Source organism: Euphorbia lathyris, chromosome 2, assembly GCF_963576675.1.
Source record: "Euphorbia lathyris chromosome 2, ddEupLath1.1, whole genome shotgun sequence".
Classification (NCBI taxonomy): Eukaryota; Viridiplantae; Streptophyta; class Magnoliopsida; order Malpighiales; family Euphorbiaceae; genus Euphorbia; species Euphorbia lathyris.
In genome coordinates, this window is record NC_088911.1 from 31,741,881 (window position 1) to 31,762,124 (window position 20,244).

General features: G+C 34.6%; 1 pseudogene; it reads left to right on the top strand.

The window, feature by feature from the left end:
- The window catches only part of LOC136216803 (factor of DNA methylation 4-like), a 32,998-nt pseudogene extending 12,980 nt beyond the window's left edge, over positions 1 to 20,018 (top strand).
- Positions 20,019 to 20,244: the final 226 nt, after the last annotated feature.

Consider the following 20,244-nt stretch of genomic DNA (forward strand, 5'->3'; position numbering starts at 1 on the left):
TAAATTCATAACAAAATCAATGATAAAGGGTTCAATGTGAAAAAATAATCGATCAGGAGTTTAATCCTTAAAACAGCCGAAGTTCGGAGTTTAATTATATTGTTTGCCTATATTTATTTACTTTTTCAATTTTACATGACATAAATGCTTATTATTTTAGTACATAAATAATTCTACTTAGTATATAGTCGCTACTACTGCACTACCAATTTAGCTTTTATGTAGAAAATATTGCAATTTTAAATAACCTTTACGAGTTGGTGCAATTTCAAACCTAGTTGATTAAAAATGAGTTCTTTTCATTGACATGAAATGTGCAACTTCAACCATATTGAGTGACCAAAACAGTGGAGGTTGGAGCGAGGATAGAACAAAAAATTACATATAAAAAACCTCATTTCTGTCAATTAAGCTCAAAACTATACCAATTGATAACGTTAGGTTTAAAATTGCACTATTTTATGCATAAACGCTGATTGCTCTCTCCTAATAACCATATGACTAAATTTGTACCTTATCCTTTATAATAATAATAAAAATCATCTGGCCTACAACTTAAAAAAAAAGTAGAATGAATATATGGGGGCCCAAATTATCATCTCGCCCCGGGCCTCTAAAAGGTCAGGAACGGCCCTGGTCCTAACGTATGAAATAGTACAAATTTAATCTTAACGTTTTCAAATTATATTTAAATTTTAATCAAAATTTTATAAAATAAAAATTCAATAATATAATTGTAATATATAATTTTATTTTTAGAAAATGATAAATTAATTTCTTTCTTTTATAATTGTTTTATAAATTTTATTTTTATTTTTATAAATAATAATGATTTTTTTTTAATATTTGTTGGGGTAGTGGCGTGAGCCACTTGTGGACAGGAATCCATTTTCATATCTACTAGCCCATTACGGCATATCTACTAGCCCATTACGGCGACGCCGTAATAGGTAAAAAAAAAATTCAAAAAGATATAAAAAAAGTAACCCTGGTTGGGAAACAGCCCCTTCTAGGGAAAATTTTTCCAACCAAGTCCAATGAGGTAATTTTTTTAAAAAATTACCCCAAATAAAAGTTTAATCCACGTCTAAAATGGTGCAATTTTATCTCTAATGTTGGAAGGCAAGAGCAATTTTACCCCTAACGTTGATAAATTGGGTCGATTTGAGAAATAATTCATCAAACTGTCCTCTCGGTCATGAATCTTGTCATCTACACTTCACACATGCGTTATTTTATCAGTAACAATTCACAAACATATGTTGGGATGTGAAAAAAATAAGAAAAAAATATTGAAAATATACTGTCTTTTGTACGAATTAGACAAAAAAAAAATTAAACAAATTCACCGAATTTATAAATATTAATCTCCAATTTTATTATTAAATTATAAAAAACATTATATCATTTTTTTAGAACAAATTGATATGCAATTGTGCAAAATAAGGAAAAAATGACTGTATTTTATAATAGTGTCTGAAATTGATCCAATTTATCAACGTTAGGGGTAAAATTACTCTTGGCTACAAATATTAGGGGTAAGATTGCACCATTTTAGATGTTAGGAGTAAAATTGCTCCTAACCCATAGGGGTATTTTTGCGCGTTAACCTTAAAAAGAAGCAGTATAGGTAGAGGCAGCAGATTGTTTTTAAGCTATGACAGATTGTAGATGTCAATTGCCACCTCATAATCGTCGATCTACTTAGCATTAGAAGTTTTTTTATTTTAAGACATTTTGTATCGAATAGCAATTATGTACTAAAGTATATATATATTTTTTTTTTGGTAGGAACTAAAGTATATTTTTTCAATTAATGCTATTTTGTCAAAAAAAAAATTACATAGAGTTTTGCCTCCCCCCTCCTCCTCAAATCCTGGATTCGCCACTGGGCTTATAAAGAAGAGAGTGAAAATGTTTTTTTTCCATTAGTTAAAAATTTTATTTTTCTTAATTAAGTATTAAGTTCATAAATTAATTTTAGTTAATTATAACCACTTAGTACCAAAAAAGGTTTAATTTAAGAGGAATAATGAAAATTAATAGAAATTTTGAAAAACGCTATTCTTTCTAAGAGAAGAGTTGATGACAAATTAAATGCAGGATTGATGCAGAGTTAAATGACAAATTAATGGAGTATTGATGATAATTATACTATATTAATCGTAAGGAGTTAACAACTTGCAAAAAAATAAATATAAATACTCCTTATACTACATGTTTTTGTAAACCAATATTCTGAAGGGCTAGAAATTCTCCTTGAGTCTCACTCGAACAATTACCTCTCTAGTTCATTCTCTTTTTAGTTTATGTGGATACCATTAGAGACAATCTACACTTGATTGTTACATTGGTTGACTGCTAACCGTTTCTTTTGTTTAGTTGTGCTCGTGATAAAACAGTTGATTTCTACGTGGGTATTTCGTTTGCAACCGTAGATTGTTCTTCAAAGAAAGGTACACACGTTCAATCCCTTTTATATGAAATAACGATTAATGGATCTTGGTAAAGGGAAATAGATAAATTAGATAAAACAAATTATACTTCCAAATGACAAAATCATTTTTACAAACAAAATAAAATAAAAAGAAGACATCGATAGGGTAGCGAGAGGTGTGGAACCTGAGTAACGGTAGAAATGAAATTTTATCTCTAAAAATGGAACTATAACAACTATTGTTTTACAAAAACAAAGCAACATCACAATTGAGTACAAAATAACTACTATATAAGAAAAAAATCGAATAATTACTTTCAGAAACATAAAGATTTCTTATAATTTTTAACACATTTTAGTTCTTCTATTTTTATCAGATTTCTTCAGTTAGAGATATCAAAGTTTGAATTCTCCAAATTTTTGAACAAAATGCTATTAAGTAGTTTATCAATAAAAACCGCTTTATAAGATTTTACCATGTCTTTGTTGGTCATTTTATACAAACAACTATTATCAATCAGCCGAGTTTTACCAAACAAGTTACACAATCAGCCGAGTTTTACCAAACAAGTTACACAATCAGCTGAGTTTTACCAAACAAGATAAACAATCAGCTAGTCAAATCAGCTAACTAAAAAGATAATTAACTAACAACTATTTGCCAAACAAGAACCGTAAGCCAAGAAGAGAAAGAATTTAAAATGTGGAAAAATATATAGAACTCTTACCTTTTAGATTTGTGGGAGATAATCAAAGCCATAAAGAAAGTGAAGGGATAGAGAAAATCAATATAGAGTTCATAGTTTTTGATTTTCTCATAAAACCGTTTCAGTTTAAATGGCAAATTTATAATTACTATATAAATGTAGAAATAATGAAAATTAATAATTACTTATTTTTTATATAATTGATTTTTTTTAATATGACATCTCAGCAAAAAGTTCTAAGATCAGTGAATTTTGAAATACAAATCTTGTACTCTAAATATAATGGATAAAATACTAAAATACGCCTATGATTTTTAAGGAAATATTATTATTTTTTATATAATTAATTTTTTCCTAATACAACATCTCGGTAAAAAGTCTCTAAGATGAGTGAATCTTGAAATGCAAATCTTTTATTCTAAATATAATGGATAAAATACTAAAATAGGTTTATGGTCTTTAGGGAAAATATAATTATTTTTTATAGGCTTAATACACAAATAACCCCATGAACTTGTCCAAATGTTGCAACTGCCCCCCTCAACTTTCAATTGTAACAACTTACCCCTTAAACTTGTCCAATTGTAAAATATAACCCCAAATTGGGAATTTTTTTACCCCGTATTTGAAGCAACCGTAAAAAAATTTCCCCGGATTCGTATCACGCCAAAGATCTGATTATCATACTCCACAAACGTTGCAGATTTTGTATTTTACGTGTTTCTTCAATTGTTGTCCATGTCAGCAATTTGGGGTTGTGTTTTACAATTGGACAAGTTTAAGGGGTAAGTTGTTACAATTGGACAAGTTTGAGGGGTAAGTTGTTACAATTGAAAGTTGGAGGGGGAAGTTGCAACATTTGGACAAGTTCATGGGGTTATTTATGTATTAGGACTTTTTTATATAATTCATTTTTTCTTAATATGACATCTCAGCAAAAAAAAAAATTCTAAGACCAATGAATCTTGAAATGCAAATCTTGTATTCTAAATATAATGGATAAGATACTAAAATAGAATTATGGTTTTTAGGCGAGTATAATGATTTTTTATATAATTGATTTTTCTTAATACGACATCTTAGCAAAAAGTTCAAAGTTGGTTCCAAAAAAAAAAAGCAAAAAGTTCTAAGTTCAATGAATTTTGAAATGCAAATCTTGTATTCTAAATACAATGAATAAGATACTAAAATATGCATATGGTTTTTAGGAAAGTATAAATTTAGATTCGACCTAAAAAATAACATCAATACAGACTTAAACGTTTAGAAAATTACTTTGTTTTTGACAAAGTACCATTACTTGGTGTGTTTTCACCATTGGATGATGGATTAGAAAATTAATCCAATGGTAAAAACACACAAAGTAAGCATAGCCTTTACCTTTATTTTTTTTTTTTGGTAAGAAGGGAAGAAAAAAAAACAAACAAACAAAAACCTAACCCGGGATCAGTCTAGGAAGACTGACCCCAATCCTATCCTCAAGAAGAGAAGGTAACAGAAAAGAAGGAGGAACGGAAAGGGTAGAAACACCTAACATCCCCCCATGCCCAGCAGCTGCCAAGCGATCCGCCACGCGGTTTTGCTCCCTATAAATATGGGAGAAGGTAAGAGAATCGAAGGCAGGACGAAGCCTCAAGATGGCTTTAATGAGATTCTGACTCTTAAGACAAACAGCCTGTCTATCCGAAATCCTGTTGATAGCCTCCAAATTGTCAGACTCCACCGAAAGTCTTTTAACACCCATGCGAATGGCGAGTTTAATGCCAGACAAGATCCCCCAGAGCTCTGCAGTAAAGGAGGAGCCCGTACCTAAGTTATGGGTAAACCCAGCCAGCCAGGCGCCACCAGCATCCCGAAGAACTCCACCAGCAGCAATTCTGCCATTACTAAGGCAGGAGCCATCCGTATTCAACTTGACAACCCCTTCCCTGGGCTTCCTCCAACCAACTAACTGGACCTCTTTAACCGGGGAGGGGTGAACCAGGGGCTCTCCTTCAAAACTCTTTGTAATAACAGAGAGTTTTTTCGAGAAGTAAAACCGGAGGTCAGGAATAAAGACAGTCTTCTCAGCAAATAACTCTTCATTCCTCCATTTCCACATTTGGTGACAAATAATAGCGAAGAGAATAGCCCCGTGCTCCATACTGGCCAACAAATTCCCATTAACGCCTTCAGAGAACCAGTCAATATCAGAGAACCCCATAAAGGAAGGAAGGATGTGGTGAGGAAGGACCCCTTCCCAAACCTTTCTACTATTCGGGCAATCCCTCAAAGCATGGCACAAGGTTTCCACATGGCCGCTGCATCTGCTACAGGCACCAGATACAGCCAAGTGCCTTCTGTGTCTATCTGCATTCGTGAGGAGCCTGTCTTTGACTCCCAGCCATAGGAAACTCCTAATGCGGTAGGGGACTTTGAGGGCCCAAATGGACTTCCAAATTTCCAAAGGAGGATTAGCCCTATTAGGGGTAAAAGCTTCATAGGCCGATTTGCAAGAATAAGAACCATTATTAGTCAAGGCCCAGCAGTGTCTGTCCTTATCCTCCTCCTGATTACTAATCTTCACACCTCTAATATTAAGGAGGGTCTCCAGGCTAAGAAAGGAGTCGAACTTAGACCAGATCCAGTCTCCCTCCGAGTCCACCACATCAGCAATTCTCCAGGAGAGGAGATCATTCGGCGGAGGGGCGATGCACACCTCAATCAACGGTTTGTCACCAATCCAGGTGTCATACCAGAAACTAATAGATCTCCCATTACCCACCTCCAAGCCAATCCCCGTACAGAACTCAGCAAAAACAGCACTAAGCCCTTTCCAGAGGAAGGAACAGCTGACAACCCTCTCCTTCGGGCCACCAAAGATTCTATCTTTCCTATACTTGCCGCACAGAAGACGAACCCAAAGGGAGGAGGGGGATTGCCACATTCTCCAAAGAAGCTTCATTAACAGGACTTTATTATTGTCCTTAGCTTGCCTTATACCAAGACCCCCCCTGCTCTTAGGCTGGCAGGCTTCCTTCCAAGGGACCAGGTGAATCTTCCTCCCATCCCCAGACTCTCCCCACAGAAAACGCCGATTAATTTTATCAAGGTCGTTGAGGACCGGCTCAGGGAGCTTACAGGCTTGCATGATGTGATTTGGAGCAGCGCAGTTGATAGACTGGATTAAAGTAAGGCGACCTGCAAGTGAAAGAGAATTAGCTTTCCAGCTAGCACACAAACTGTTAGATTTGTCCAAAATGTCTTTAAAAGAGGCTTTGGACACCCTGTCACTATGAAGAGGGACCCCAAGGTATTTCCCAAACGATTGAGTCAGGGGAATGCCAGACATCTCACTCAGTCTTCTACACAAGCTATTATCCATATTCTTGGAACAAAGCATACGGGATTTATGGATGTTAATCTTCTGGCCAGAAGCCTCACAAAAGCAGTCGAGGATATCCATCACAGCCTTAATTTGTTCCTCATTACCCTCCACAAAAAGCATGACATCATCAGCAAAGAGTAAATGGGTAACAGGGGGGCAATGTCTGTTGATGGAAACAGGGTGGAGAGTCCCTTTGCTCACCGCCTCTTGGATCAGGTGAGACAATCTTTCCATGGCAATAACAAAAAGGAAGGGGCTCATAGGATCCCCTTGACGAATACCCCTGGATGGAGAGAACTCATCCGACATATCCCCATTGATCATAACCTGGAAAACAGGAGAGGAGATACACTTTCCAATCAAATTCCTCCAGTTCTCCGGGATACCAGCTTTGGCTAAACTATCCAGAAGAAAGCTCCAGTTCAACCTATCATAGGCTTTCTCCAGATCCAGCTTGAGAGCCACGATCCCTTTCTTGCCTTTCTTAATCTTCATAGAATGGACAACCTCCTGGGCAATAACAACGTTATCCATCAATTGTCTTCCAGGAACAAAGCTCCCTTGATTTTGGCTGATAATATCCGGAAGGATCTTCCGGATTCTATTAGCCACAATCTTAGTAATAGCTTTATACAAGACATTACAAAGACTGATGGGTCTCATCTGGAGAAAGGAAGAAGGCTTGGCAACCTTAGGAATCAAGACAAGGAGGGTTTTATTAACCAAACTGATATCGTTCGAACCACCAAAGACACCTAACACAAAGCTGTATATACCCTCTTTAACAGTGTCCCAGTGTTTATGATAGAAACTAGCGGGGATACCATCAATACCAGGAGCCTTAGTGGAACCGATGCTGGAGAAGGCCAGATCAATCTCTTTAAGCTCAATGGGATGGAAAGCATTATTAATAGCATCCTCCCCCAAACGAGGAAAGGAAATGCCAGAGTGGGCACTCTCTAGGTCCACAGCTTCCTCTCTGAACAGGTCCTTGTAGAAATCAAGGGCAAGGCGCCGAATGTCCTCCTCCTCAAAAATCCACTCACCACTGGCGTCTTTAATAGCCTCGATCCTATTTCGCTGTCTCCTAATGATCGTTGAGAGGTGGAAAAACCTGGTATTCCGGTCCCCGTCTTGAATCCAAGCCTTCCTAGATTTCTGGAACCACAGAAGCTCTTCATGTCTAAGCACAGCTTCCAACTCGTTCTGAAGAGCTCTTAGGTGACCATTCAGGCTATGATCAAAACGAACCTCCAAGCAACGCTGAACACCTTCCATTCTCCTCAAGAGTTTGTTCTTCCTCCTGATAATATGACCAAAAGTATTTTTATTCCAAACAGCCACATTCCTCCTGAATTCCTCAGTAGCGAGGAGAACATCAGAGTGGGGATGCCAATTGCTTTTAACGAAATCCTTAAACTCGGGGTGAGACTCCCAAGCCACCAGATACCTAAAAGGTCTATTACCTTTCAGCCGATTTCCTTTGACCAAATTAATGAGGATAGGGCAATGGTCTGAGTGACGGAAAGGGAGATTAAGTACCTTGACCTCAGAAAACCTATAAATCGCTGCAACATTAGCGTACACCTTATCCAACCTAACAAACACACTATTTCTTTTCCAGGTAAATTTGTGGCCAGCAGCACCTAGGTCCGAAAGCCCGCACATATCCATACTTTGCTTATGATTAAGACACCGGTTCACATAATGATTACCCCCTCCTCTCTGATCACTCAAGAGGGCAATGTCATTAAAATCCCCGGCAACCAACCACGCCTCCACCATGTTAGAGCTAAAAGAATGAAGGATCTCCCACAGCCTTCTTCGGTTAGTCGAAACAGGATCAGCATAGACGAAGGTAATAAAGAAGGGTTTATTACCCGGGTAACACACCTTACTATGGATGAATTGACTGTCCATAGTAACAATATCAATATTGACTTGACCTGGCTTCCAAAAGAGCCAAATCCCCCCTGCCCGGCCAGTAGCCTCCGACCTGACGCAATTCCAATTCTTAAACTTTCTAACCACCTCATCTGCTTTGGCTCCACTAACCTTGGTCTCAAGAAGGACAAAGCAGGAAGGGTTAAACTGTTTAATGAGATCATTGACATGAATGCGGGTAGCCTTGCTCGCCGCACCTCTAACATTCCAAACGAAGAAGTCCATCAGAGGGGGAGACTACAGACGCAGGCCCAAACCCTAGATCAGGTATTTGTTTGGGGCTCCGGAGAGCCTAGAGGCGGTCCCAGAAGGACCCCTTTTATCCAAAGAATTCAAACCATGAAGGTTCTTTTTAGGTTTCCCTTTGGGATTCTTCATGTTTAACTTACTCACTCCTATAGTCTTACCAATAGGAGCATCAACAGGAGGATGTAGAGTACTCGCCTCCCTACTCAAACCCTTCCCAGCTGACAGGATAGACTGGGGAATCTCTTTGCCTTTAGCAGAAGCATTAGAGACAAAGAGAGGATTAATAGAATTACCCAGACTAGAGGCATGCTCTACCGACTCTAGACCAGGCATGCTTAAATCAATCTGCTTATCAGAAGGATCCGAGTCTTGATCTTCCTCCATAGACAAAACACCGAACCTTGACCCGGAACCCGAAGCTGAGTCCACTCCAGTCTCAATCCCCTTCTTAATATCCGGGGGTCTGACCTTGATCTCAGGAGCAATCTGGAGAGTAGTCATCTTCGTACTGATATCTGGTGAATGATTAGCATTAACATTAGCCCGTGGCTTCCTTCTCACTGGCCTCTTGGCAAGCATCCATGGGCCAAAGCTCCTTACTTCCCCTTGACTCTTCTCAGCTTCGCCTATGATAGGTTGCACCAACTCCTCCACGTCCTTCCTCCTCTTAGGACAACCCTCAAGGGTATGGCCAAACATACCACATTCATAGCAGATGTTGTGTATACCTTCATATTCAATATGATAGACCTTGTTTTGAGTACAGAACTGAGAAAGAAGAGGCTTAGCGAGATCAATATCGATACAGACCCTGGCAAACTTGCCTCTCACTGCCCCAATGGTAGTCTTATCAACATGGTGGACTTTCCCAACAAGGCTACCAATCTTGTTCAGGAACCTATCACTGTAGTATTCAAGAGGTAGGCCCGGGAACCTAACCCAAGTAAGGATCCTGTTAACAGAGCAATCATGGGGATCAAAATTTGGGACCCAAGGTCTCAGAGCCAACACATGATTGGAGATAATATACGGACCACCATTCACAACAGCATTGAAATCCTCAGCCCTTGTGAATTTAATGACATAATAGTCATTTTCAAGGTCTGTGATAGTAACCTTTCCTTTCTTTGCCCATTGAGCCTGGATCCTCTGGGCAAAATAATTGAAACTGATCCTTTTCCCCAACACAGTGACGATTAACGCCAATTTCCACTTCGATCTCATGACCCGCTTGTCATCTGAGGACAGCCGGATCCTAGGACACAGCGGGTTATCAGGCTCTCCATCCTCAGAATCGGAATCAGAGAGAAAATCCCCGGAATCATTCTCAAAAGCATCCACCTCCATCATGGGATCCTCCTTTGACACCCCTAGCAACTTATCCCTCCAGGAGGGGCCTCCCAAATCCACGGAAACTTCCGCTTGAGCGGCTTGCGTAGTCTGTGCGGCTTGCGCGGCTTGCGCGGCCAGCACGGCCTGCGCGGCCAACGAAAGTCGCACGACATGCTCATCCTGCTGGGGAGAGACGGCCGGTACTCCCTGTGGCCCAAGCACCGGAAGCGGCCCTCTAACTCCGGAATCATACGCGCGTCCCTCCGCGAAAAACGAGTCCAAGGCCGCGGCCGCGGCACCAACACCTTCCAGCCCCCGATCGGCCGCCGCATCCCTAGAAGCCCCCAATGGCACCGACGCACCCCTAGCACCCCCCGTCGAAACCGCCGAATCTGCCTCCCCACCATCCACCCACTCCGATCTACTCCTATCCCTCGACCGATCCCTCCGAATCCCGCTGCTCCGCCTCCTCCCCCGAGGAGATCCCTCGGATCTCCCATCATCCGCCGCCGCCCACGCCTCATCGATCTCGGAGACATTGCCCCGCCCGCGCCCCGCCACCACCAGATCCGACACAGGCCAGCCGCCTGCCTTCACCGACCCATCCCCCTTAACCTTCACGATCGCCTTGGTCATCGCCGAGAGAGAGAGAGAGAGAGATTTACTTTTCTTAAATTCTACTATTAGTTATAGTTAATTTAGTTATAACTAATTGAGAGAGAGAGAGAGAGAGAGAAAATTGAGTTATAAAATTGATCCTGTGTTTTAGAGAGAGAAGAGAGATCTGAAAGAGAGGAGATAGATCTAAAAGAGAGAAATAGATCTGAGAGAGAGAAGATAGATCTCAAAATTCTCCATCTTCATAAAAATTCTTCACCATGACAACAGATCTGAGAGAGAGAAGCCAGATCTGAAAAAGAGAAGATAGATCTAAAAGAGAGAGAAAGATCTAAAAGAGAAGAGATAGATCTCAAAACTCTCAATCTTCATAAAAATTCTTCACCATGACAACAGATCTGAGAGAGAGAAGACAGATCTGAAAAAAAGAAGATAGATCTAAAAGAGAGGGAAAGATATAAAAGAGAAGAGATAGATCTCAAAACTCTCAATCTTCATAAAAATTCTTCAGCATTTTTTACTTGATAGTTTCACTTTTGTTTTTTTTTTCCTTATTGTGAAGGGAAAAAGTATTCCTTTTCGTATTATATCTAAGAGTTCTACAGAATTTAGATTAATTTTTGAAATCTCTCTAGATCTATATATATATATATATAATATGACTAACAGTGAAGAGCAATAATACCATAAGGATCAAAATTGTATAATTACACCCGAAGGTTGATAAGGTAGATCAATTCTATAGCCTTTACCTTTATCATACACCTTTAGATGGATCCCCTTCCAATTAATTTTTTTTTACGTACATTAAGATTTGAACTCGAAATCTCTAGTTTAAGTGATTTGAGGTCTTTTACCACTCAATTCAACATTAATTAGTTTAGTAAAAAATAGTAAAATACTAAATTATTGGTTTTTTTTAATATATTGATTTGTCGAACATCATAAAACACTAACTAATTTATGGTAGATAGGTAAAATTTTCATTGTATTTATACTTTTTCTAAAACATTTTTTAATATATTATAGATAATATATATTTGTTTATTTTAATGGTATATAAATTACGAATATCGTATAAAATAAAATATATTATATAAAAAATAATAGATTTATTATTATTCAAATTAAAATATTATATTGTTATATATTTAATTATATATTTTTAATTGAAAATAGACAATATTACATTTTATATTTGAATTAATATATAAAAATAATATAATATTTCAAATTACCAATCATAAAATTAATAAATAATATTATACATAGGTGAGATAGAACATCACATTGCAAAGCTAACTAGTCTTGGGGTACAAGAGTGAAATAATGCATCTAATAATGGGCCTTGATATTTGACATTTTGATGGAAAGTGGAAATTTTATGGCTGTCAAAAAGCAACTTCCATTCCTATCAGCGGAAAGATGCTACAATTTGCCGTTTTCCATCTGAATTCCTACGAATCATCCAAGTGTCAGATTCATTATTATGTATTCTGCATATAGTTGAAACTCTAAATGAGCACGGCTGAGATTGATCAAATTTTTTTGTTCATTGACTTGTGCTCAGTGATTTTGGATAATCTGCTTTGCTAGCTTGGATTGTTCTTTTTGGATGACTCATTTTCATTGTTTTGGTTGAGCTGAGGTAGTATCAACTGCATAAATCTTCATAACATGCAAACCTGAGACTCCTAAGTTCGAACCTAGCATTTTTTTTTGGTTATTGTAGAGAACTTCACATGTTAGTTTGTTTGGGTGGATTGTTCGTGATTATCAAAACGACTATGGTTTTCAAAATTACTCTTTATGCTTCATGTTTGTGCTCATTGTACCATCCCTTTCCTTTCTCCTTCCAAGCACCTTAACGTTGTCTTTCGATTTTGATGTTTGTATTTCAGGTAAAAAAAATGTCTCGTTCTTCAGGAAAAGGAAAGGAAAAGGAGAGTGATGATAATAGTCAAAGCCAGCCCTTGCATCCCGACATTCCGAGTTCTTCAATTGGGAATGAATCAAAAAGATTGTTTGTTTGGCCTTGGATGGGAATAATTGCCAATGTTCAAACACAATTTCAAGGTGGACGTTGGGTTGGGGAGAGTGGTTCAAAGCTTAAGGATGAATTGACAGCAAAGGGATTTGATCCAGTTAGGGTTCGTCCCGTGTGGAGCCACGCAGGTCATTCAGGATTCGCTATAGTTGAGTTTAAGACAGAATGGGATGGCTTCAGCAGTGCAATAATGTTTGATAAAGAATTTAAAGTCAATCATTCTGGAAAGGAGGACTACTTTAACCCCCTCTCAAACAATCGTGGGGAGAGATTATATGGATGGATTGCAAGTGATGATGACTACAATTCACAAACTATTCTTGGTGGTTATCTGAGAAAAAATGGTAATTTAAAAACTGCCGATGGTAAAGAAGCTGAGGACAGATAAAAGGATTCAAATCTTATGATCAATTTAAGCAATAGCTTGCAAATGAAGACTGAGAGTCTTGCAAAAATGAAAGTAAAAGATGAGGAAGCCGATGCATCTTTGAACAATCTAATAGAAGAAATTGATTCAATGTTCAGAAAGCATGATGAAGGCAAGATCCTTTTTTTTTCTTTTTTTTTTAATTTAATAGGCTATAAAAGTTCCTGTCTTTCCCTCTCAATTTCTTCTTGTTCTTTTCTCCCCAAATCTTGTAAGGGACAAGTGTTAAATTTAGATGGAATTAATTTGAATCATACATGATTTAAGTAATACATTCTGCAGCTAATTATGATTGTTATTTGCTTATGTTGAATGTAGAAATTGGACGGATGCAACTGGATGCACATTTTCAGCGTGCAACGATTTATTTAAATCACGAGGAGAGAATACAAAAACTGGAAGCTGAAAGAAAAGATTTGGAGAGGCGTGAAAGACAAGTGGAAGATAAAGAAATTCAAAACGACAATGTGATGAGAAATCTTCATTATCAAAAGGAAGAGGTAAAATATTCTTTGACATGACTTTTTTTCGTATGATGCATCTGTTTTGGTTCCTTCATATGTTTTGCGAACTGTTGATTCTCGTCGAATATGGTTAAAGTATTTGACAAATAGTCAAATGTGTTAAATAAGTTAAATTTTTTAATATCTTGTATATGCCCCCAATTTCAGTTTTATCATTGGAGTTTGCTAAAATATATAGTTTGTGGGCTGTAACACAAGAATAGCGTTTTGCAGTGGTTGTTCTAATGGAAATAATCTGTTCTAATTTCAATAGTAAAATGTGCTAAGATCACCTCTTCATTCTTTTAGAATAAGAAGGCAATTGCGGCGCAGAAAGAGGCAAGTGAGGAACTGTGGATGTTGGCAGAACGACAAGAGGTGATTTTTTTTCATTCATTTCTTTGAACAAGAGGATGAAAAGAAATGCAAAATATTCACTGTTAAAACAACGTTTCTAATTCTTTTCCTATCCAACTGATATTGGTAGAGAGAAAAAGAGCAACTCCGCCAGAAAAATCTTGAACTGCAGAAGGATTTTGATGCCAGACAAAAATTGGAATTGGAGATTGAACGAATGAAAGGGGAATTAGAAGTAAGGAAGCACATGCAAGAACAAGAAGAAGAGATGAATAAAATGGAGAATAATTTAAAGGAAAAAGAAGAACAACGGGATTACCTAGATTCTCTTAATCAAACTCTTATGGTGAAGGAACGGAGGAATAATGACCAGTTGCAAGATGCGCGTAAAGAATTAATAAGTGTAAGTGCTAGAACTATCTTTTATCATATGTTTAAGGATGTTTTATTAACCCTTACTTATGGGCAGTCTTCAAAACCAAGACCGTCTAGACCACCTAGACACTTAAAGTCGACAATTTCGGTTTCGACTTTCTTCAATTAGTTATTTTAGACGTTTATATGGTCCTTAAACGATTTTTAGCCGCTTGACTCTGCCTAGGCCGACTCAACGCTGCCTAGGCAACCATAAACAAAAAAAAAAAAATTCTTTTATTATGATTTTTTTATTATAATTCACTTTTAAGTTATTTTAAAGATATTATTTTTGAAATGTTAATGTTTTCTAATTTTAAAATATATATATATATATATATATATATATATTTATTTATACAAATATATTTGTTTTTCTATATTAATAATTTTATATTATTATTTTTAGATAGTATAATATATATTTTAATTAAATTTATATAACAATTTGTTGATTAACAAATAAACAATACAAAAATACAAATTTGATTAATCTCCGATTAATCTTCGAGGGTCATGTCCGCCCGACTAGTCTCTAACGTTTTTTACAACCTTGTTTATTCGATTTGTACAAGTTAAAGCACATGTTAAATTTAAAGAGTAAATGGATCACGCTTATGTTTAAAAAGGAACTGAAAGTGGAAATTACCATCTTCTATTATATGTACTCTCTCTGCTATTTTGCTGAGTCTAATATTTTTCCTCCATAGTATTTGAGTGAAAATAGTTGTGGAAATACCCGTGCTGCTATTGGTGTGAAGAAAATAGGCGAGCTTGATAATAGACCATTCCTTGCTGCAGCAAAGAGAAAATTTTCTCCTGAAGTTGCTGAAATAAAAGCAGCAGAGCTGTGTTCATTGTGGGATGAGTATCTGCGAGACCCTAACTGGCACCCATTTAAGGTTATTGAAAAGGATGGACATTGTGAGGTAATTAAATTCTCATATTCTTTACATGTAGACTTGTTGTTATCTTGGTTGACTTTGTAGAATTTCACATTCATAAGGTTTTTGAACTTAAAGGAAGGTTTATACTTATACTTTAGTTGATTTTGCTGCTATCTTAGCTAAAATTTGTAACTAAGGTTCTCAAGTTCAAATAGGTTTAGAAGATCATTCGTATTTAGTTAACATTATTTTTTATTATATTCATTTGTTACGAGATTTAGAGTTGTGCTCTATCTCCTTTATTAAACGTTTAGCGAATTTGGCTGCCCATACTCTAATAAAAGCAGTCAATTATTTGTATCTGTTCGGAATGAGTGGACATATCTACCATAATTTTTTTTAGCAATATTCATTTGATTTAAGTTAATAAAACTTGACATTATTTAAAAAAAATCAAACAAAACAATAATTTTTTTTTGCATTTATATATATAATGATCGGATAATGTGATACAAATGAGAGATGTAGCAGTTCTATTACACAAATTACATATATATATATATTTATATATAATAATTAAATCTTAAAAATTGTACTAAAATTAAAAATATCACCCTACTTGACTGAAGATTTTGACCTCATCCCACTTAATTATTCCATATTTTGAATTTTGATGCACTAAATTTATTGTTTTATTGATATTATATCTATTATGTTCCATTTGTATTTGTATGAAAATATACTTTTATTGCCGATTTCTCTCTCATATTATTTTTGTTTGTTTTTACCATTAGACTAATTTTACACTCCATCATCTAATGGTGAAAACAAACAAAGTAATATTTACTTTATTAAAAACAAAGTAAACATAGTCTCAATTTTAATTTTATTTATGCAATATAAAGATCAATTTGGTTTTTAAATTGGCTATTAAGATTAATTTAATCTAAAATCAAATTCAGACATCAATTTAGTCTTTTAATTTGATATTTGAAATTAAATTAGTCTAAAATCAAATTCGGATATCAATTTAGTCTTTTAATTTGACATTTGAAATTAAATTAGTCTAAAATCAAATTCGAACATCAATTTAGTCCTTTAACTTGACATTTGAAATTAAATTAGTCTAAAAGTAACACGTGTCAGTGTCAGCATGAGTAAGTGACATATATTAAATAACTACTAATCATATATTAGCATATGTTACTTTTGACTGTGACTCTAATGTTAAGTTAAAAGATCAATTGATACTTAAAATTTTAGATTAAATTGATTCTACTAGTAGGGGGTGTTCAAAAACTAAATTGGACCGAAATAACCGATCAAACCGATGAAATTTGGTTTTTCGGTTCGTTTATTCAGTATATTTAATTTGGTTTCGGTTATAATATATATAATATTTCGTTAATTTCGACTGGTTCGGTTTTTATAACAAAATTATCGAATTAACCAAACTAATTAAAATAAACTCTAAATAGATTTACAATTATAACATGATGACTAATAGTTTTCTAAGTTTTTAATTTTTCAATTAGCCAATTTTATTGTGTAAAAAAACTTTTCAATTTTTAAGTTTTCACATAAATATAAGTAACATGATTTATAACATATTATTATAATATTCTCTGCAAGTGTAATATTAATTTCTAAATGGTAATTCTAAAAAAAAAATACTTATTTTGTCAAAGAAAAAAAGTAACAATAGCCCACTACCTATATTTTTATAATTATGTTTTCAATGTTCTATTCAAATCTAACGTATTCTAGTCACTATGAATTTTGAAATCAAAATAACATGATTTATATAATTATTTTAGGCTTCTTATTGAAATTAAATTAATTAATTTTTTTATCTATAATTTATTTTAGTTTAGTAAAAGAATATGGTGAAACCGATGAACCAAACCGAACCAAATTATTCAATCGTTTTGTTATTTTTATTCAGTTAGGTTTGGCTTCTATTTTATTAATTATTCGGTTTTCGGTTATTTTGGTTCGGTTCGATTTTTAAATCGAACCGACTATCGAACACCTCTATCTACTAGTCAACTTCAAACACCAAATTGATCAGGTACCACACACTTACTTCTAATTCTCCTTAGCATCATGTTTGTGACCTTCACTTGAAGAATGTCTTGTATTCTTCTTCCTCGTGACTTGCACTTATTCTCTTTTGATTAATACTGATTCCTTCAAACTTTTGGAATTAATTTTATCTATGGAATTAATTTTATCTATGCAGGAGATACTTGATGATGATGATGAAAAATTAAAAGAACTGAAGAATGAATTTGGCGATGAAGTGTATGATGCCGTGCTGAAAAGTTTGAAAGAAATTAACGAGTACAACCCTAGTGGAAGATATATCATAAAAGAAATTTGGAATTCAAAAGAGAACAAAAAGGCAACGCTGAAGGAGGGAATAACATATTTGCTCGAGGAGTGGAAATCGAAGAAAAGTAGAAAAAAATTAAGGTATTAAGTACAACATATTTAGCTTCATGAAAACTTAATGAAGCAATATTAGATTTTATTGGGTTCTATTCATTTATTATTCATTTCAAGATAGAAAAGAATGATTTCCAATTTGTTACTATAAATTGAAATCAAAGATTTCTAATTTATCAATCTAGTGATCTTTAATTTTGGCGATTATGTTAACAAATACAAAGTTATTAAAAATCATTTTTTAAATAAAATTAGTAAATTTTATATTTGATTTCAATAATTTTTTTGGTTAATTTATATACATATAAATTCAATTGAATATCGACGTGACATATAAAACTAACAACTAAAGACATATTTGGCATTGCTTTCCGAGAATCTAAAATAGTTTTCTCAGCTTTACAATTACAACTTAAAAGTAGTGTTTGGTAACTACAGAATTTCTTTCCTTAAAAGCTGGGAAAGTTGCTTTCACGAAAAACAATAATTTCTAGCTTTTGGAGAAAGTAGATGTCACAATTTATTGGGAAAACTAATATTAAATTTTTTGGACAAAAATAACCCTTACTTTCAATATAACCTAATACGTATATTTTTTATTTTTTTATTTTTTGACTTTTAGAAGTTGTATTGTGTATTATATCTACTTTTTTTTAGTATCGTTTTTCCCAACAACACTTTTCACTCAGCAATGCCTAACGAGCCCCTAAATACTATTTTAGACATATATGACTTTTATTGAAAAAATGAGCCAATCACTTGTGTTCTATATAGCATATTCTAATGGGATTTTATTAGGAATAAAAGACTCATTGGAATATAAAGAGCATCTTTAGACCTTTCATCTTTTATGTTTTGGTTCATTAATCCTTTAATTTTTTATTTGGACACATTAAATCTATTATCATTTATTTTTTGTCTCATTAAGTCTCTGTTTGTAAAATTAATTAGTTGTGAACATCTAATTCAGTTAAAACGTTATTATTCATTTCATTATTTATGTTTTTTTACAGTTCGAATTAAGAATTTTACAATTTTTCTATAAATATATTACAAATATCAAAAATTATTTTCAAATTCTGAAAAATACAAAATTTGAAGACATGTAAAATAAATAATACTCAGTTAATCGAATTTTATGACTGATTTTTTTTTTTTTGGTTACCATGGGCTTAATGTGATAAAAAAAACCAGAGATTTAATGTATCTAAATAAAAAAATTAATGACTTAATGAACTAAAAAAATAAAAGATAAGGTAGGATGATGCTTTTTGTCTATTCTAAATACTACTGTGAGGAATATGTGTCAATGTTTTAATAGGGTATTAAAAGGACATGTTCCTCCCAATAAAATCTCCATCCTAATCCACAATTTTTTTTCCTTTTAAAAATTCAAGTCCTTATTTAATAGTTGAATTAATTTGGATAATTTGAGGGTAAAATTATTTTTTGTTTTTTATTTAAAATTCAACATCAATAAAATAGAGAATGGAGAATTTTATAATAACCTTTATATTTTTCCGCATAGGATTGATCTTCAGTTGCTTGAGGTGCTAAAAAATGTCTCATCTGAATATTTTGTGCTTAACCCATGGTAAATGTCTCATCTAATTCAGTTAAAACGTTATTATTCATTTCATTAATTTGTATTTTTTACTATTTCAAAGCAGTTTGGGATATGTAATATGACTGTAGGAAAATTGTAAAAACCTTAATTCAAACTGTAAAATTTTGTTTTTTTAATAATTTCAAATATAGATGAAGTTAATAACGTATTTTAAAAAAAAATATTCACAACTTACTAATTTGGTCATTAAAGGCTGTGGAACTTTGTAAGACGCTCGATAGGCCTTTATTTATGGCATAGGTTTTGAATTAATGCAAAAATAATTTTTGTGCAACCTAGTCCAATATGCAGTACCTTTATGAGATATGGATGTGCAAAAATCTGTTTTCCTTCCATTCTTAAAAAAAATTCCAATTGTTTCGATGTTTTTAATGTCCAAAGATCAAAATATTTTTAGTAACACATGCCTTAGTGGTTGTTTGCTTCACCTCCCTCCTAGCACGCTAGTGGTGTGAGACGCTATTACCCTTGTGGCCTTTCCCCCTCTTCCTCTTTCTTGTTGATCTTTGCTTACGCATACGTAGTTACAATGACACAGCTAGAGTCCTTATGAATAAAATAATTCTAACTGGTCCTAAGGATGCTGTGACGGAGCTTGGTGCTGAAACCCTCACCGTTTGGATGGATATTGTCACTGAAGTCGTTAAACCTTAAGGGTTTGATTGGATGGGGGTTTGAGAGGGTTAGTAAGGGAAGGGTTTGGGAGGGTTTGTGGAAACCCTTGTTTGGAGGATATAAATTTAGAACGGTAAGGGTTTTGAGAAGTGTTTGGAAGGGTTTGATTTGTGTATATTTGTTTCAATTTTCAAACCCACCAATTTGGAGGGTTTAGGAGGGTTACAAATTTCATTTTCCATTATTACCCTTGTTAAAAATTTAC